The sequence below is a fragment of the Gadus macrocephalus genome, chromosome 8, assembly GCF_031168955.1.
Source record: "Gadus macrocephalus chromosome 8, ASM3116895v1".
In the NCBI taxonomy this organism is placed as follows: Eukaryota; Metazoa; Chordata; class Actinopteri; order Gadiformes; family Gadidae; genus Gadus; species Gadus macrocephalus.
The window spans coordinates 23009858-23031268 of NC_082389.1; the positions used below are offsets into that span (position 1 = coordinate 23009858).

General features: G+C 46.0%; 1 long non-coding RNA gene across 1 annotated transcript; it reads right to left on the reverse strand.

Annotated features, from left to right (window-relative positions):
• Positions 1-4105: 4105 nt before the first annotated feature.
• On the reverse strand, positions 4106-8637 carry LOC132463651 (uncharacterized). The gene is made up of 3 exons (XR_009527094.1): positions 8112-8637; positions 5244-6208; positions 4106-4366 (listed from the first exon to the last, which is right to left on the reverse strand). It is a non-coding gene; the product is annotated as an uncharacterized LOC132463651 (long non-coding RNA).
• Between the last annotated feature and the right edge of the window lie 12774 nt (positions 8638-21411).

Below are 21411 nucleotides of genomic sequence, written 5' to 3' on the forward strand. Positions count from 1 at the left end.
AAATGTGGTCGATAGTGTTTATATATGGTCGATAGGGTTTACATGTGGTCGATAGGGTTTACATGTGGTCCATAGTGTTTAAATGTGGTCCATAGTGTTTAAATGTGGGCGATAGTGTTTAAATGTGGGCGATAGTGTTTAAATGTGGTCGATAGGGTTTACGTGTGGTCCATAGTGTTTAAATGTGGGTGATAGTGTTTAAATGTGGGCGATAGTGTTTACATGTGGTCGATAGGGTTTACATGTGGTCCATAGTGTTTAAATATGGTCGATAGTGTTTAAATGTGGTCGATAGTGTTTACATGTGGTCGATATTGTTTAAATGTGATCGACAGTGTTTAAATATGGTCGATAGTGTTTAAATATGTTCTTTTCACTCACTCTCCACCTCATCCCTAACTCTCCACCTCAAGCTGGTGTGTAGTGAGCGTTCTGGCACCGATTGGCTGCCGTGCATCACCCAAGTGGGTGCTACATATTGGTGGTGGTTAGTGAGGTCCCCCCTTCACTTTAGGCGTCTTTGAGTGTTATTAATTATTATTATTATTCATGTTTAACCTCTGTTTTCCTTTTATTCGTTTTACATAGTTTTGAATGATGACTATATGCTCTGTAAGGTGACCTTGGGTGTCTTGAAAGGCGCCTCTAAATTAAATGTATTATTATTATTATTATTAAGTCGCCGGCTCCCACGGAACACAATAAAGCTGGCCATTGTAGAATGCGAGAGACTCGATGGAACGTTTGAAACGTCTTTGTAGTGGCTAACAAGATGTTTTTCGACTGTTCCTATTAACACAGCTTCTGATATCTTTCTCACCACTTCCGAGGTGTACCGGTGCCTTGTTATCTTGACTCGAAAACCAAGAGACGTTTATTGATCGGGTTGATGATGTATTTTGTTGAACAATCAAGCAGTAAAAAGTACGATAAACTGTGGTTCTAAGTGTTTGTGTTTCTGGTTTCGTTGTCGTCAATGATGGTATGCGCAAGCACCGGGCACTCCTTCTCCTGGTTTGGCACACCTTTATGCTCCCCTTGACCTACAGGGGGGCATACACACTCACGTGACCACACACTGTTCCAACTAGAAATAATCAATACAAATTAAACGTCCAATACCTATTGCTTCCAATATGTGAAACCAAACCAATACGAAGTATGAACAAAACATATATATGGCTCCTACAGTCTTTATATGTATTTTCTTTAAATCCGCGGGCCCTTTTCCTGGCATTCATTGCGGTTTTATCTAAATATCACGCAAACAAAACAAGAAACTGGATTATTCAGTTTTCCCGTTTTGATTTAAAAAACAGAAAAATACAGTTTATTTGTATATTCCTTTTGCCTTTTTTTGGCTTCAAAACCAAATCATAAAAACCAAAAAACGACTGTTAATTGTTTTTTCTGATTTTGTTTTAAATCGGAATATTCAAAGAACGAACCATAAACAGATTTTTATTCAGAATAACAGTTTTAGTTTAATATCGGCTGCGTTTCGAGTTAGCCCATTGAAGCCGTCTGGCCCACCTCTGACACTTAAGACATTCGTAACCAGTGGCGAATTTAGGCCTTTGGGAGCTCCAGGCGAACAGTAATTTTGGGGCCCCTGCATCTACCGGTCTAATGTACCTAATAGAGATAGACCGATATGGTTTTTCAGGGCCGATACCGATGATTAGTAGCAAGGGCGTCAGTTTGTTTTTAGAAGTGGTGGGGACAATAACCATAAGCTTGAGTGTGGTTTGAAAAGTGCTGGGTACCCTTATGTAAGCTATTCATCCATTCAACGCTGCATTACAATATGCTCAGTGTATAGTCAGGTGTTGAAAATCCTATTCGAACAATAAGTTGAATACACAGTTTGTGTTTTGGCTTGTTTTGCAAAACGGCGTTGGAAACACCAGGATATTGGCTCGGGATAAGTAATACTAATACACACAGGACAAAGAACAGTGTTGGCAATTTAACACTTATCTTGACATCAAAAAGGTTTACCAGACAAACAATGCCAGACTGTAAAGGGGGTACGAAATGAAACGAGGTACTGAGCATCAGCCTTTTGAAGACGAGCAAGGGCTGCTGGTAGCATATGTGATGCTGCATTAAAAAAATATATAAGAAAAAAGAAAGCGCCCGGAGGAGAATTGCATCTGCCAAATCCTGACCACCAGTAAACACTTGCGAAGGACCAATGTAGACTTCACTCGTTGCAACAACATAAGCAAATTGCCCGCAAATAAAATCCCTTACAGTTTAGGATAATCACACAGGTTATGCGAGAACATATTTATGTCCGGATAGGCCTACCAGGCTCCAAGTCGTCACATATCTCAATCAGACAAAACAACTATAACCACATTGGCATAGCAATCGCACCGTGTGTAGCTGCTACTAGCTGCAATCTATACAATGCATACTAGCTGGAGCACCAACCAGAATCAGATCACAATCGCTTAGGACCGTGGATAACCTTTGGCCAGGTCATCAGGAGCAAACAGAACCAGCAGCAACGTTTACGTAAACCAATTTCTTACCTTATGTGGCCCTCCACATGCAGGCTAGATGATGTATCCATATCGTGTCACAAACATGCCTTTTACAGGAAGCAAAAGGACCGGCTATTTTCTGAATAAAAATGTCAATTTTGGCTGTCTATCTTGAAACTTCTCTAGTGTGTTCACACCAAACGCGACGAGGCAACAAGATCCCATACGAACGTATAGACGGGCGAATTTTTTTGATTTGTTTTGATTTGTCGCGCCACACTTTCGCCGTGCACAGGCGAGCGCGTTCACGAGGATTTGTGGCGCGACAAATTCGCTCGAGTTGAAATATTTCAACTTTGTGGCCACTGAGTGACATGTGTAACGTAACAGCCAATCAGCGTTCAACCGTCAAACTCAGTGCAGTGCAGTCCGGGGTGAACTGCAGCATGGAGGAGAAAGTGATTGTTGCCGTTTGTGACTCTCGGAGCTCTATATATAATAGTATATAATATAATATAATTGTATATATAATATCACCGCCAAAAGCTCTGTGCGCCTCCGGATGGTCGTAGTGCGGGGAGTTCATAGGGATTGGGCTTCTCGGGAGTCGGGGTTTGTTTACCGGCGTTGCTATGGGTTCCGGTCTTGTGTGTTCCAACGGTTTATTAGGTAGGTCTATCTAATAAATGATGTCTTCGTGCGCGCCTATCGCATGATTTTAGACTCGACGATTTCGGTTGAGTATGTGGGGATTTTTTCAGTCGCAATTGGTTTGCACATTTTTAAAAGTGGTGGGGACAAAATTCGTATTTCAAATAATGGGGGGGACATGTCCCCCCCGTAATCGACGCCTATGATTAGTAGTCAAGGGGGCCGATAACCGATATTCTGAGCCGATATTAATTTACAGAGAAAGGGAAAATATTGGTGTCAAACTTTTGAATAATACAAACTCCAACACTTAACTTAACCTTAACCTTTAAGGTTAACCACTTAACCTTTAAGCATATGTTTAATAAACACAAAAGCTTATCAGATTTGCAACATAACACCATTTAAACAAATAAATGGCTCCCTAAAATTTTCCTGAACTGAGATGTTAATCTTTTACAACTGAAAATTTAAATAAATAAATAGTTCCCTAGTTAAACAGCCATTATTGCCAGACAGTTTTCTCTCAGACAGACAGTGCTTTGCTGTTAGTTTCTCATGTGGCGCGCACACACACACACACACACACACACACACACACACACACACACACACACACACACACACACACACACACACACACACACACACACACACACACACACACAGTCACACACACACACACACACAATTCTCTAGCCATCCCCTCATCGTGCTTCCCTGTAATAAAACTAACTGAATTTTACTCTCTCTCTCACACACACACACACACACCAGTGGCGGTTCCTTAGAGGAGGCAACGCCTCCTCGTGATTTTTGTAAAAAAATTAAAATAAATTATTATTAAAAAATATTTATTTTTCAAAATTATCCTGCGTTTCCCACAGACCAAGGACCAATGTGTGGTGCGGGGGTGGGTGGGGGGGGTTGGGGCGGGCGGGCTGCGCGGCACGGCACGGCGACGCGGCGGCGTCAGCCCACAAGTTTAGTTTTTACCAGAACTTTTGATTCTGTGACATTCAAGGAATGAATTGCAACAGACAACTAAAGCTGGAGGTTTTTATTTCAAGTACAAATTATCTCAAGACCTACCTGAATCAATATTTAACTTTTTTAGGAAAAATAAAATAAATAGTAACAATATACTACTAGGTACAACAAGGCAACTAACTAAAATAATGAATGCAATGCACATATTGTCAGGGAGGGCAGCCGACTGAGGTCTAAGTGTAGCAGGTACATAAGATGTATGTATGCATTCCACCAAAATTCCCTCGTTTTATTTATTACTTTTATTTCGTGATATTCTCTGTAAATAGATCGTTTGGGAGCTTTTGTTATTTTATTTTGAAGTTTCGATCGTGACGTCATTTTCTTCCGTTGCGCTCGCCATTCCTCACTTGTTGTTTTAATGCTGTGAGGAGGTGAGTGTTTTTCCTCTGCTCTGTGCAGCTTTCTGTTCTAAAATTGTTAATGAGAAAATAACCAGTGTAAACGGTGAGATAGAGTTATGGTGTGATTCTGTGCTTGTTGGTGTTGTTCATGTGTTCCTGTGTATTTGTTTAGCAAGAGTTTTGAGTGTTTTAGCGAACTATTTAGCTAGCGCACTGTTTAGCAGCACTTGAGGATACACACACAGTGACGGCAGCCTGTTCATTGTTCGTTTCCCGCCATTTCAGATTGACGTGCTGCAGTGTCCTGTGTACTAATGCTGCTGCATTATTTGTGCATTTATTTCATTCAGGTATGTTAATGTTGCTCCCATGTTGTACTTTATTTTAATATAAAATATTAATTAGCCGGTGGTGTATAGTTTTCAGGTGGATTTGAATGTATGTCTGTATTGTGAACTTTTGTGACTTCATATATTTGAATATATGTATTGTAAGGCACTTCTGGCCAAGCTCACTTGTTGTTTTAATGCTGTGAGGAGATTGACGTGCTGCAGTGTCCTGTGTACTAATGCTGCTGCATTATTTGTGCATTTATTTAATTCAGAAATAAATACGCCACTGTCGCTACAGTTCGGCTAAAGTGACACACCAAGTCCCTGTGTCCTACTCCATTTCACAACACACAACGCAGAGCCAGACCGGTTACATAAGGACTTGGAAGGCTCCTAGGATGTCCAGCTCCTGGAACCTCCTTTTCAGTTCGGTCTCCAGGCCAGTAATGTAGGGTTGGATGACCTACAATGAACAGATCAGCAAATTTTCTCTACCAGGAACAGAAGGATCGAAATTACTTTCCCTACTCTTATTTTTTTAAAGTTAAAATCTACACTAATCTGTTTCCACCTCTCAGCAACATTTTGTCTGCTGTCCTCCTGGCCTATATTAATCAGTATCTCTCCTGAACAGCCCGGCCCCTGAGAAGCACTGGGTTGTTCAGCACTGTTTGATGCCTAGGAACATTCGAAATGAATTTATTATATATTTAATAAACACTTACTAGCCACAGCCATTTGACTGTTCAACTTGATTTCAGACTAAGCTAACTACCTCCTCAAGCTGCTCCGCGTCGTCTGGACGAGGCCTTTTTTGGTGCAGAAAAAACTTTTCAATACTCATCTGGATTAAAGCAACAAACATTCAGAGTCAGAATAAAATAATATTAAGAATAGAATGTAATAAATGTTTTCTATTCTTTTTGATATGGGCACCGTATAGGCCTATCTAAACTATAACCGTATTTCATCTTAATCGCAGTGTTCGCTGCGTTACCAACGACGTTGTCTATGATGACGGGTGCGGGATGTTCAATATCAATAACGTTGAGTTCATAAAGCTAATATTACCTTTTCTGAGTTAACAAAAAATTTGGGCAGGTGTGTTAGACCACAGTATATCATACTAACCTTTGGTAAACTGCAAATGTCGCAGACCGTCTTCTCTGTGCCAAATATATTTTTCCATTGACCTCAAGCATTGCGCGTGGACAGGAGGAGCGGGCGAATCAGCCGTCAGTGAGTGTGCATGTAACTCTGCGTTTACATGCGGACACATCTGATCCGCATAGATGTGGAAGAACAGCTCAATCGGAATAGAAAAGTATCATATACAGGGCTCTAAACTAACTTTTTTCACTGGTTGCACTGGTGCGCCTAACTTTTTTTCTTAGGTGCACCAGCACAAATGTTAGGTGCACCCAAATTTTCGACCTATCGCATTCAACACTGCAGTTTCACAGGTTCACGTTTTTTAAATAGCTGCCCATATGGGCATTATTGACTAGTAAATGAACTAAGAATCTGGTCAACATAAAGTTCTTTATTTGAATGTTTGCACAAGAAAGGTAATTTCACTGAAAAATGTTGGTGCTTAAAGTGCTTCACTGAGCTGAAATCTAACTAAAAACATCTCAAGATAAATGAAATAAAAAGAAAATCTAAATTAAAAGTGCAAGTGTTTTAAACTGAAACTTCAAACTGAACATCTCATGGCTCTATGTCTTATGGACTATCCTCAATTGCAGTCACATGCCGTAAAACACGCTGTGAAAAATCATTAAATATTATCATAAATAAATATCGTAAATATCATCAAGATGTAATTAATAATAATGACCAAGTCAAAACATATGAGTATATTAATATTATAGGCTACATGACTCAGGGCATCAGCTAATCAGATGGTCTGCATTTATAACTACTACAGTCATTAGTTACCCACACAGCCCGACACAAAATACAGAAGTTAGCCTAACACACACAACTATCAACCATTGATTTATTATTAATTAATTTATTATTTTTAACAGTCTCATGTTCCTATGCCTACAGGAAAATCATATGTTACCAAAGCAGTCTTCCACCTCCCCCTCTTCCAAAACAGAGCCACATACAATGTCATCATCTGGTAATCTCATGCTAACGTTAACGTTACAGCGTCACTAATGACAGATATGAAAACATTTTCATAATGTTAACGTCCACTGACTTTTATAACGTTACGTTAGGTCTTCAGTTCAGATAAACAACTTACTTTAACGTTACTACACACACACACACACACACACACACACACACACACACGATAAATAAGTTCATACACAACATACCATTTATGAGCAGGGACTTTGACCGGGGACAGGTCACCCAAAACGGGGATGTCTGGTCACCCTCCTCCACATCCACTCTCTCTGTCTAAACTGTGTGTTCACATTCACACCAAACCCGACGGGGCAACAGGATCCCATACAAAGTGAACGTATAGACGCGTATCGGGCGAATTTTTCGCGAGAGAAAACCGGCGACAAGTTTTGATTTATCGCGCAACACTTTCGCCGTGCACAGGCGAGCGCGTTCACGAGGATTTGTGGTGCAACAAATTCGCTCGAGTTGAAATATTTGAACTTTGACGCAAATTTCGCGTGATGACAGCCAATCCGCGTTCAACAGCGTGGCCACTGAGTCACATGTGTAACGTAACAGCCAATCAGCGTTCAACCGTCAAACTCAGTGCAGTTCAGTCCGGGGTGAACTGCAGCATGGAGGATAAAGTGAATGTTACCGTTTGCGACTCCCGGAGCTCTATATATAATATAATAGTATATAATATAATATTTGTATATATAATATCATGGCCAAAAGCTCTGTGCGCCTCCGGGTGGCCGTCGCGCGGGGAGCTCTCGTAGGGATTGGGCTTCTCGGGGTTTGTTTACCAGCGTTGCTATGTTTCCGGTCTTGTGTGTTCGAACGGTTTATTAGGTAGGCCTATCTAATAAATCTCTGTCTATTCAATACTTCATTCACTGCCTCTTCTGTGGTCATTACAATATTATGAATAAACTGTCCCTCCCTCTTCCACAAAAGGTAAAGACATGCAATGGTGGTTATCTTGGAGGTTTTTTCTTTTTGAACAGCTGGTTGCACCGGTGCGACCTCTGATTTTTTTTAGTCGCACCATTGAGAAATTAGGTCGCATGTGCGACCAAATTGGTCGCACTTTAGAGCCCTGATATATATACGCCTCAATCGGTTCGGAATAGAATTCAATGTGGAATAGAAGAGGTGGTGTAGTCCGCTATAAACACTTATTCAGATTAGTTTGGGGTTTAACTTAGAGCAGCTGCAGTAGTTCGCAATTGGTCCACTCCGTCTGTACTTTAATGCACACCGAACTTTACCGCTGTCAAGGAAATTGGATTTATTGCCTGATTCACGTCTTAGTTATTACCACTCCGTAGTAGTTACAGTAGTCCAGTAACTTATCAACCCCAGCGTGTCCGGTTGCTAAGCGACGGGTGACATCGGTGGGTTCATGTGTTAGCGTATCGTCGCTCTCGCTCCGTGTGTGTGTGTGTACGAGAATGACAGGGAGAACGAGTGCTATGCGGAGATGAATGGACGGTACGATTTTTAGATTTCCAAATCGCGTTATAAATAAATAAATAATAGTAATATTATTAATAAAATAAAAAAAGACAGAATCAATTCGTGGCGCTCGAGGTTGATTCTGTGGCGCCGCGCCACACAATGGTCTATGTATGGGAAACACTGTGCAATGTGTGTTTATGACATTTTGAAAATGTTAAAAAACAACTGCGAAGTGCCTTTGCAAGCGCGGAGGCTGGCCGACGTTACTCTCAGCATGTTGTTGTTGTGTCCAGGGTTGACCACTGAAGGGAGCGGAGGTGTCACGTTAAAATTGTACCGGGGGCGAAAATTGTACCGGCCTACGTCATCGTTTGTTTACATCCTGACAACCTGCCCGGCAACAGACGACGCGATGCAGAAAACATGTTTCCAAACGACGAAATAACATAATACAGATAGCGGATCGCTATCTGTATTATGATAGATAGCGATAACACTTGTTTTTACTTTATATTTGTATTGTATTTAATTGTTTAATCGAAACAATAAAAAAAATTGCCCGCAAATCGGGCGATCGCGTCAAATGACGCGTCAAATCACGTAGGAAGGTTCTTGAACATTCTAGACTATGAAACCTGCTTAAAACACTCAGTTTACTAGCTAAATTCGATTAAACAATTCAATACAATACAAATATGAAGTAAAAACAAGTGTTATCTAGCGATCCGTTATCTGTATTATGTTTCAAGAACCCTCCTACGTCATTTGACGCGATCGCCAGTTTCACGGGCAAAACATTTGTCATTTGACGCGATCGCCCGTTTCGCGGGAATTTTTTTTTATTGTTTCGATTAAACAATTAAATACAATACAAATATAAAGTAAAAACAAGTGTTATCGCTATCTATCATAATACAGATAGCGATCCGCTATCTGTATTATGTTATTTCGTCGTTTGGAAACATGTTTTCTGCATCGCGTCGTCTGTTGCCGGGCAGGTTGTCAGGTTGTCAGGATGTAAACAAACGATGACGTAGGCCGGTACAATTTTCGCCCCCTGTACAATTTTAACGTGACAGAGGCAAAGAGGCCAAAACTCACTTTTGCCGCCTTTGAGAATAAAAAATAACCAATCACAATTCAGTTTCACTGTTGCGAGGTAAATCATCTATACCATGTTAAACATAGGAAGGGAGGCCAGCCTCATCTACTCCTTGCAACCAATCACAAATCAGTATTTTTTTAAATAATGTTCTGAGCAAATTCGTTCTTTCTAGTCAGTTGCCGCGGCTGAGAAAGATTACGACTAACAACGATATCAACATGGAGGAGAATATAATTCAATATCTACAAGAACACAATTTTCGAGGCTACAGTTTGAGCACAAAGAGAATGGAAGAACAACACCGAGACTGAACTTGATCCAGACCACAAAAGCAGGTGGCTCACGAAGCTTCAAGGAGGAGAACTACGCTCGGACGGAATGGATAGCTGGCTCTGATCGGAAATTATTCTGCTGGCCTTGCATTTTGTTTGATGAATCACCTACACCTAACCCATGGATTAGCATTGGATTTGATGACTTAAAGAAGAACTTTCAAAGAGCCATGGAGAGACATGGCAAGTCAAAGAGCCACATTAATTCCAACTTAAAGTTGAAACTGTTTGGACGTGTGCAGATTGATGAAGCCTTCAGCCAGGCAGCTAGCATCGCTACCCAGCGCCACAATGGACTTGTGAGAAGAAATCGGGAGATACTACGTAAAATGATTATTGCAGTGGTATATCTTGGGAAGCAAGAGCAGGCCTTCCGTGGGCACAATGCGTCAGCTGAATAGCCTTAATAAGGGGAATTACGTTGAATTGGTGGAGTCTTACTGTGAGGTAGATCCTGCTAGCTCAACATCTAGAATCAGCCACAGTTTTCAAAGGGACATCAAAAGCCATAAAGAACGACATAATTCATAGCATAGCAATGGTGATTAAGGCAGACATCGATCGCGAAATTAGTGCAGCTCCATTCATCGCCGTGCAAGCTGACGATACAACTGATGTGTCCTGCCAGTGTAAGATCTCTGTCATCCTTAGATAATGTGAATGAGAAAGGGAATGCGTGCGAACGATTCTTAGGATTTGAGGATGTCAGTGCAGAAAGAGATGCCGCGGCTTTAACTGAAGTTGTAACGGGAACATTAAGAAAGTACAATCCGGAGGAGAAATTAATATAATCTACACTGTTGTATGCATATCGTTTACTCTGTCTTGGTTGTTCAGGGATGGCTGTCCCATTAAATGTTAGTTTACTGTTTTGGTTTTCTAACGAAATAAACGAGTCACGCATTCATGTGCCAAACGTGAGGAATTGTCTCTTTCCATTTAATGCAATTTCCACAATATTTTATTTATGTGATTGGAAGATACGTGTCGTTGACCCTGTAGGCTGCCATGCCATGCATTGCATTTAAGCAGCACGCTCGCACCATGAATGAACTTAACTTTATGAAGTTGAACTTTGTCTGCACGTTTAATTAAAAGTTTAGAAGCATTGTACTCTGCTGATACACTGCTAAGTGTCTAGTTAATTTTTGTTATTATCCTCTCTAACGACGCCTCCAAACGACGCGTCACGCGAGTATGTTATTTTTTTTTAAAGTTGTGTAGAAAAGACATGCATGTGCGGGTGCACTGCGCGCGTTCATGAATGCGCGTTCATGTTTGCCTCCCTGGTGAGCTCGGCCAGGAACCGCTACTGACACAGACACAGACTTCTTACTTGTATGACTGACTATTTCCCTATCAATATTATCAGGAACCTTGTTTCAAGTGATTAAACCGTTTAAAAACACTAAATAGCCTACAGCATCTTCACTTTAATAATCAGTGTTTATCATAGGAACAGACAGCTGCTGCTAACGTATTGGGCCTCACAGTAACGTTAGTAGTCGTGAATTGTAGAGTTTTGCTACAGTCTGCTGAGCGTCTAGAGCCAGAGAAGGAGAAAGCGGACCGCTGGGCTAACGTTACGCTAAAAGCTAATCAGCCTTCACCTTAAAGCCGGGTTCGAGGGGCTCCATGGTTACGCAGTTGGATAGCGCATTACACAGTTGTAGAAGTATAACCACTGCTTAACGTGCTTCCCTGCAATAAAACTGGACTGAATTGAGTTTATTAGGTTTTTACTCTCTCCCTCACACACAGACTTCTACTATCACAGACTATTTCCATATCGATATTATCAGCAACCTTGTTTCGAGTGATTAACGGACTGCGAGCGAGCAGACTATCACAGAATATTTCCATATGGAAATAATCTGTGATAGTAGGAGTCTGTGTGTGAGGGAGAGAGTAAAAACCTAATAAACTCAATTCAGTCCAGAGCATGTTTTGATAACGTTAATGGGCTCACAGTAGGGCTGGGCGATATGACCAAAATATCATATCCCGATATAGGTCATTCATATCCCGATAACGATCTACATCACGATATAGCACATTTACTGTAAATTCAATGAATAAGTACTGTATTTTCCGCACTATAAGGCGCACCAGAGTGCCGCAGCAGCTAAATTGAATGATGTGTACATATATAAGCCGCACTGGACTATAAACCTGTCACGCAGCGTCCTGCTACGCGGTCCACTACCTCCACCTAGTGGCCACTTGGCGCCGGTGGTTCTTCTCCTTCCACACCTGTGTGCTATCAGCTCATCACCAGTTCCTTCTTCAGTTGGAGATCTCCTGCCAGTCAGCGCCAGTTCGTCGTTACTTCTGCACAGTCAGTATCGGTCCTACTAGTATTCTCAAGTTTTCCTGCAATCTGTCCCCGTGGTAACACTCTCCCTCCTCTCTCAGTACTCCCGGTCGCCGAACTCCTGCTTGCCTGACTCTCCTCCCGGTTCCTGATCCCCCGCCTGTTCTGACGCTCCTCCTGGTTCCTGATTCCCCGCCTGTTCTGACGCTCCTCCTGGTTCCCGACTCTCCGCCTGTTCCGACGCTCCTCCTGGTTCCTGACTCCCCGCCTGTCCGACTCGTCTACATTCCAATAAACCCCGTTCCCCTTACCTCGTCTCTGCCTGTGTCTGCGCTTGGGTCTCCACGTTCCGTACCCCCTAACAGTACGAACTGGCCAAGACATGGACCCAGCGGACGCAGAGTCACTCCGCCAGAGTGTCTCCCATCAAGGACATCTCCTGGGTCAGCACGCACACACCCTGAAGGAGATGACCTCCAACTTTCGTGAGATGGCCGTGGCTATACAGTCACTGAGCGCCCCCTCGCCGGATCCATCCGTCGCTGTTCCGGGTTCATCGGCTTCGCCCCGGGAGCCGTACATTCCTGCACCAGAACGCTATGCGGGGGACCTGGGATCCTGCCGGTCCTTCCTTCTCCAGTGTTCGTTGGTCTTCGAACTACAGCCTCTGACCTACCCCTCCGACGGGTCACGGATCGCCTTCCTCATCGGTTCCCTGCGAGGCGAGGCGCTCGCTTGGGCTACTGCCGTGTGGGAACGTGGTTCCGCGGTTTGTAGAGACTATTCCGCCTTTACCGCGGAGATGCGGATGGTTTTCGACCACCCGGTCCGGGGAAGGGAGGCGTCTCAGCGCCTTCTACATCTCCGTCAGGGATCCCGCAGCGTCGCCTCCTTCGCTGTGGAATTCCGCACCCTGGCAGCTGAGAGCGGCTGGAACGGGGAGGCCCTGCAGGGGGTTTTCCTGAACGCGCTATCCGATGAGATCAAGGACCAGCTTGCCTCCCGGGAGGGACCCTCGGATCTGGACGAGCTGATCGCTCTCTCTATTCGGCTCGACAACCGGTTGAGCGAACGCCGCAGGGAGAGAGGTTCACGCCCAGTCTCGCACGGGTTCGAGCCGCACGCAACACCTCGACCTTCCGCTTCGTTCTCCGCTCCACCTCGCCGCGAGCGGGGACACTCCCCCGAGCCTATGCAGATCGGACGCACAAATCTCTCCCCCGCGGAGAGGGAACGCCGTTTGCGCTCCGGTTCCTGCCTCTACTGTGGTCTTTCGGGCCACCTCCGGTCAGGCTGTCCCTCGCTTTCGGGAAAAGATCGGGCTTGCCAGTAAGCCGAGGGATCCTGGCGAGCCGCTCCCGTAACCCCTCGGTCTCCCGTCCCCTCCTGGAGGCTGCTCTCCTGTGGCAGGATCAGGTCCTCCCGCTCTCTATCCTCCTGGACTCTGGGGCCGACGAGAGTTTCATTGATCGGGAGTTGGTCCTGCGATGGAAGATCGACACGGTTCCGCTGGATTCCCCCATCGAGACCCAGGCACTAGACGGGAGGACACTGGAGCACCGTACCGTCCCGGTAGACCTACTCGTTTCCGGGAATCACCACGAGTCCATTTCCTTTATGGTGATTACCAGCCCCTTCTCCCCGATCGTTTTGGGTTACCCCTGGCTGAGGACTCACAACCCCCGGATCGATTGGCGAACAGGTCGCGTGATGTCCTGGAGTACCCACTGCATGTCCCAGTGTTTACGGTCCGCTCAGTCACCTCGAGCACCAGAGCTCGAGCCGGCCCCCACGCCTCCTAACCTATTCCCTGTTCCGGAGGAATATCACGACCTCGGGGAGGTGTTTAGCAAGTCCCACGCCTTGTCCCTGCCCCCCCACCGCCCTTATGACTGCCCCATTGACCTCCTTTCCGGGGCTCCCCTCCCAGGGAGTCGTCTGTTCAATCTCTCTCGGCCCGAGCGTGAGTCGATGGAGAAGTACATTGGGGAATCTCTTTCTGCTGGGATCATCCGCCCATCCTCTTCACCGGTTGGAGCAGGGTTCTTCTTTGTGGGGAAGAAGGATGGCACACTTCGTCCCTGCATTGACTACCGGGGGTTGAACAACATCACGGTGAAGAACAGGTACCCCTTGCCCCTCATTAGTTCCGCCTTCGTCCCCCTCCACGGTGCCATGGTCTTCACGAAGCTAGATCTTCGCAACGCTTACCATTTGGTTCGCATCCGGGAGGGAGATGAATGGAAGACCGCGTTCAACACTCCTTTGGGTCACTTTGAGTACCTGGTCATGCCCTTCGGTCTTTCCAACGCCCCCGCTGTTTTTCAGTCCCTAGTTAACGATGTCCTCCGGGACATGCTGAACCGCTCCGTGTTCGTGTACATAGACGACATCTTGATCTTCTCGAGGTCTGTGGAGGAGCACCGGGTCCACGTCCGGCAGGTCCTACAGCGACTGCTGGAGAACCGGCTATATGTCAAGGCGGAGAAGTGCGTCTTCCACGTGCCATCCGTCGCCTTCCTGGGATATATAATCGGTCAGGGCCGAATCAGCATGGACCCCTCCAAGGTCTCTGCGGTGGCCGAGTGGCCCTCCCCCCCAACCCGCAAGAGATTGCAGCAGTTCTTGGGATTCGCCAACTTTTATCGTCGGTTCATACGAGGCTATAGTCAGGTCGCGGCACCACTTACGGCCTTGACCTCCATTAAGATCCCCTTTTCGTGGCCTCCGGAGGCGGAGACCGCATTTCGGAGCCTCAAGCTCCGCTTCGTTTCTGCGCCCATCCAGGTGCAGCCTGATCCCGCTCTTCAGTTCGTGCTGGAGGCCGACGCTTCTGACACCGGAGTGGGCGCGGTCCTCTCCCAGCGTTCCCCCCCTGACCACAAGCTCCACCCCTGCGCCTTCTTCTCCCGCCGGTTGTCTCCGTCTGAGAGGAACTATGATGTTGGGAACCGTGAGCTTCTGGCCGTCAAGCTCGCGTTGGAGGAGTGGCGGCATTGGCTGGAGGGCGCGGACCAGCCCTTTATTGTTTGGACCGACCACCGTAACTTGGCGTACATTCAGTCGGCCAAGAGACTGAATTCCCGGCAGGCCAGGTGGGCCTTGTTCTTTGGGCGATTCAATTTCTCCCTCACCTACCGTCCCGGTTCCCAGAATGGGAAGCCGGATGCCCTGTCCCGCCTGCACTCCCCCGAGGATCGCTGTTCTGACCCCGAGAACATCCTGCCCCCCGCTTGCCTGGTCGCTACTCTTACCTGGGAGATTGAGTCCACGGTGCGCCGGGCACAGGATCAGCACCCAGACCCCGGTACCGGTCCTCCGAATCGCTTGTTCGTTCCAGACGCCGTACGGTCCAGGGTTCTGCTCTGGGCTCACTCCTCCAGGCTTACCTGTCACCCAGGAATCACCCGCACACTGGACTTCATACGCCGGCGTTTTTGGTGGTCGTCCATGGATGCGGACGTTCGCGCGTTCATTGCAGCATGCGCAACCTGCGCCCGGAATAAGACGTCTACTCGTTCCCGCTCCGGCCTGCTGCGACCTCTACCCATTCCTAGTCGACCGTGGTCTCACATCGCCCTGGACTTCGTCACCGGTCTGCCCACGTCCGAGGGTAACACCACCATCCTCACCGTGATTGACCGCTTCTCCAAGGGCGCACACTTCATCGCGCTCCCCAAGCTCCCCTCTTCTAGGGAGACCGCGGACCTCCTGGTCCAGCACGTTTTCCGCCTTCACGGCATTCCGGTGGACATCGTCTCGGACAGGGGTCCTCAGTTCACCTCTCAGGTGTGGCGCGCGTTTTGCGCTGCGCTAGGGGCCACAACCAGCCTTTCCTCCGGATTCCACCCCCAGTCCAACGGACAGTCAGAGCGAGTCAACCAGGAGATGGAGGCAGCTCTCCGCTGTATCTCTCACGCCAACCCCTCATCCTGGAACTCTCAGCTCCCCTGGGTCGAGTACGCCCACAACACGCTGGTCAACGCATCCTCCGGTTTATCCCCGTTCATGGCCTCGCTTGGTTATCAACCAACCCTGTTCCCCGAGCTGGAGGAGGAGATTTCGGTCCCGTCTGTCCAGGCCCACATGCGCAGGTGCCGGCGTACTTGGAAGCGTACTTGCGCTGCGCTGGTCCGCGCATCCTCCCGCTCCCAACTACAGGCCAATAGGCGCCGCCTACCTGCACCCCTGTACGCCCCCGGCCAGAGGGTTTGGCTTCGGGCGAAGGATCTACCCTTGAAGGGAATCTCTCCCAAAATCTCCCCCCGGTTCATTGGACCTTTCGAGATTGAGGCTATCATCAACCCCTGTGCCGTTCGTCTCCGGCTACCCCCATCCCTCCGTATACATCCGACCTTCCATGTGTCCCAGGTCAAGCCCGTCTCCTCCAGCCCGCTGTCTCCTCCTGCCCCGCCCCCACCTCCACCCCGGGTTATTGACAACCATCCGGCGTGGACGGTCCGTCGCCTCCTGGAGGTTCGGCGCCGCGGGCGGGGCCTTCAATACCTCGTCGACTGGGAGGGGTACGGTCCCGAGGAGCGCTCTTGGGTTCCCCGGAAGAATATCCTGGATGCCTCGCTCGTCCGGGACTTCCACCGAGGTCATCCTGCTGGCGTTGGGCGTCCGCCGAGAGGCGTCCGTAGAGGGGGGGGTACTGTCACGCAGCGTCCTGCTACGCGGTCCACTACCTCCACCTAGTGGCCACTTGGCGCCGGTGGTTCTTCTCCTTCCACACCTGTGTGCTATCAGCTCATCACCAGTTCCTTCTTCAGTTGGAGATCTCCTGCCAGTTAGCGCCAGTTCGTCGTTACTTCTGCACAGTCAGTATCGGTCCTACTAGTATTCTCAAGTTTTCCTGCAATCTGTCCCCGTGGTAACACTCTCCCTCCTCTCTCAGTACTCCCGGTCGCCGAACTCCTGCTTGCCTGACTCTCCTCCCGGTTCCTGATCCCCCGCCTGTTCTGACGCTCCTCCTGGTTCCTGATTCCCCGCCTGTTCTGACGCTCCTCCTGGTTCCCGACTCTCCGCCTGTTCCGACGCTCCTCCTGGTTCCTGACTCCCCGCCTGTCCGACTCGTCTACATTCCAATAAACCCCGTTCCCCTTACCTCGTCTCTGCCTGTGTCTGCGCTTGGGTCTCCACGTTCCGTACCCCCTAACAAAACCGCAGGTGTTTTAATGTTTAATTACCATTAGGGCTTGCCCAAATGCCATTTTTCAGGCTTCGAATACTCGTTGGTTTTTCCGAGCGAATATTCGAATACTCGTTCCAGAAAAAAACACCATCATAAACAACATTAATAATCCCTATATACTCCCTGGAACGGATTTTGACAGTATCTGCATATTTTGTTGAAGATTTAATAGCTTTTGAAGGTTAATTAGTAGGCCTAAGTACGTTGAAGTTCCTTAGTTTTTCCCCGTGAAAGCGAACAGCTGTTGTTCCGTTCCAAATCAGCTGTCCTCTGCCGCACCGTTATATAAGCCGCAGAATCGAAAAAAAGAAAAAGAAAGGCGCGTCTTATAGTCCAAAAATTACGGTAGTTTATATAAAGTGACCACATGGAAAGGCCTATTTCGTAGCCCCTCTTTTAGGTACGAGCTCACTTTGTCTTGGCTGGTCGTGGGAGTCCTTCTCCTATTCAGAATTGTCTCGTTCACTCTCCTCCATGTTTGTTTGTGTTGCATTCATGTGCCGTGTGGAAGAATGTAAAGCGTCGTCCAAATGACGTAAAATATTACCGTAAAGAGTGTGATTTGCGACAAGACGATATAAACGATAGAGGATAATATGATAGACATTTTTATATCATCACACGATATATATCGTCATATCGCCCAGCCCTAGCTCACAGTAATGTTACTAGTAGTTGTGAGTTGTAGAGGACTGGGATGTTTATTACAATTTCGCGAGAGTCTGCTGCCTAAACTTACCTCGAAACCAAACCAGACAAAACCTTTTCAACTCTCCGCCGTGTGTGTGAGAGCACTCTGCATGCACAGCTTTCACTGCTTGATTGGCTGTTACCCGTCGTGGCTCTGCGTGTAACCAGAGTGTAACCATTCAGATGGTGCTGTTGGTGGGACAATGCTGGAGACAGCGTAGTGACAGCAGACAGAGAGGCGTGGCTGCATCAGAGCCAAAATAACCACGTTTTTAATTGATCTCCTATCGGCCGTCAGATAAAAAAAAAGGCAGATGCCGACATGCGTCAAAATGCCGAATATCAGCGCCGATAATCGGTCGATCCCTAGTTCCTGATATTTATTCTTTCTTTATTTCAAGGATAGCCCCTTGAGATGTATCATCTCATTTTCGAGGGGGTCCTTACAATAATGACAATACAATGAAAGTGAAAAGTAAGTTATAAACATAAATTCAAACACACAGGACAAACGCACGCACGCACACTCACACACCCACACACACTCCAACAATGCTCCCCATAGCTACCCCCCCCCCCCCCCCCCTCCCACCCCCTACCAGCCAGTATTACACAGAGTACAATCAAATATATTTATATACATTACATACAATAAATACATTTTCTTGCATGCACAAGTAGAATATACAGTACATATTTGAACCCAGATACACACATGTAAATAGTATAGTGGACAAAAGGAAAGCAGGTATGAGTAGAATGAGTCCTAGAGAGAAAAGGTAAGATAGATCAGAAACAAGAGCAGGATGTTTTATAATGCAAAACTAAAGATGATTTGAAGATATGGAAAGAAGTAATAGACCTAAGTGAGGAGGGAAGGTTGTTCCAATCTGATGGAGCTTTGATACTATATGATACTGATATATATGATACTCCATACAAGGGATGAGCAAAAGTCTCTACCCTTCTTTCATAAACTGTTCATTATTTATTTACCTTAGGTTTCCAGTAGGTCACAGCAGGGGGTTGGACAGGGCATTGTGGTCTATTTTGTGTCACCTGCAAAAAATAAAAAAGCATACAAAACAATAAGATATATTGGGGACACATATTACACTGACTGTTAACCTAAGATATCAGCATTCAGTCTCACTGTTTCTTTGCCTCTCTCTCTCTCTCTCTCTCTCTCTCTCTCTCTCTCTCTCTCTCTCTCTCTCTCTCTCTCTCTCTCTCTCTCTCTCTCTCTCTCTCTCTCTCTGATCGCTATTTACTGTTTGAATTTTACATAATTTCCGCATACGCGTGATGCGCGTAACATGGAATAGTCCATGTAGTGCAGACTGAAGGGGGTGTACACGGAAAGACCTTCAAAACAGTAAATAATTAGGGTAATAGACATCCCGATGCTACTATTGTGAATACATTTTTATAAAAACTATAAATACGGGGAAAAAATATAGAGAGGGCATTTTGGGGGCCCCTAAGGACTTCTATGGGGCCCGGGGCTCCAGGCAAATTCCTGATTTGCCTAATAGTACGGGCCGCTTCTGTTCGTAACTAAATCATTTTTCAACCGTTTACCTTCTTTCAAAAAATGACACAAATCTACACACTTGTTTCTTCAATAATATCTAAACGGAATTTCGATATCATTTATTGTTTCTTCAGAATCACAGTTTAAAGGGATACTTCACTGGTGGAGATTTTGAAGGTTATATGAAGTAAATAATCATATGCATTATAAATAAAAATGTAAAAAAAAATCAGTTCATCCTAGCCTGATAAAAGGCAGAAACTGTCTTTCTGGCTCAAAAGTAAGAAATCCTCCAACTACCACAGTGCATTGCGCTCGTTGCACCGCCCGCCTGTTTCAGTTTGGAGGGGAAAGGACCCATGGTCCTACATGAGTCCTAGCGCGAGTGCTAGCGCGAGCAAACTTTGTGTAAACATTAGGGCTGTAACGATGCACAAATTCACGATTCGGTTTGTATCACGATTTTTTACCCACGGTTCGATACATCCCACGATTCTTTTAAATTTAAAAAGCATTTTATTTAAACAACACTTAAATACCAATTATCTTAATGTAACATTTAATAACAAATAATTTGGAACACTGAACAGATTTGAACCGAAAGAATACTATTAAAGTATCGCTAAATTAATAAAGAAATAACCAAAGATTGCAGTTGGAGGATGCTTTTTGCTGGTAGGCATAATAGAGCCCCTTTAACTGTTTGGTTGGTTTATTCAAATATCCTTATTAGCGCTTCTTATTAGGCTATGTAGCTTAAATAATGACATAATCAGGCCGTATAGAATGCAACATGTTTAATAGCCTAACTTTCAATAGATGAGGAAAAACATGAACGTCGCAATAACGAGGCATAGTGTTACGAGTAGCATATGTGTGTGCGGGAGAATGGCAGTGTGCGTATGCGTGTGTGAGTGACGTCAGCGAGTGAGTGGACGAGCGAGGAGAGCGAGCGGTAGCGCGTGTGTCTAGTGAAGAAGCGAACGAGTCCGGTAGAATAAAGTACCCATCCTGTCAATAATCGGTGGCCGCTTCATTCCGACCTATAAGCAGACAAACTGCCAGTCAAATCACACAAAACAATAGAGACAGGATCACACAGGCAATTTTTTTCGCGCTTGGCCCACTCGGATAAATGTCGTTCATATCGCATATGAGGACTTCGACCGCTGTGTAGAAATGCAATCCTCCGTAGCCACGGAGAGCTGTGATCACAGAGAGGGCATCTCGTCACATATTTACGGCATCGATAGGAGGGGGCGCTGTCAGCAGACTATTATTTAGACAAATTATTAGCAAATTTCAATCGGACAATTTGACCGAAGAGTTAGAAAGGGCATATCGCGCTTCTGCCTTCTCACACCGCGAGACAGGTTCGTGGCTTTGAGTATCGCGATTTTCGGTTTGATACGCGTATCGTTACAGCCCTAGTAAACATATCCCCGTGATACGTTGACTAGTTAAGACTTCTGCCCTCGTTTTTTCAAACGTATCATTTTTATATTACTGTACAGCAGGCATAGGCGTCGATTACGGGGGGACGGGGGGGACATGTCCCCCCCACTCTTTGAAATACGAATTTTGTCCCCACCACTTTTAAAAATTTGCAAACCAATTGCGACTGAAAAAATTCCCACATACTCAACCGAAATCGTCGAGTCTAAAATCATGCGATAGGCGCGCACGAAGACATCATTTATTAGATAGACCTACCTAATAAACCGTTGGAACACACAAGACCGGAACCCATAGCAACGCCGGTAAACAAACCCCGACTCCCGA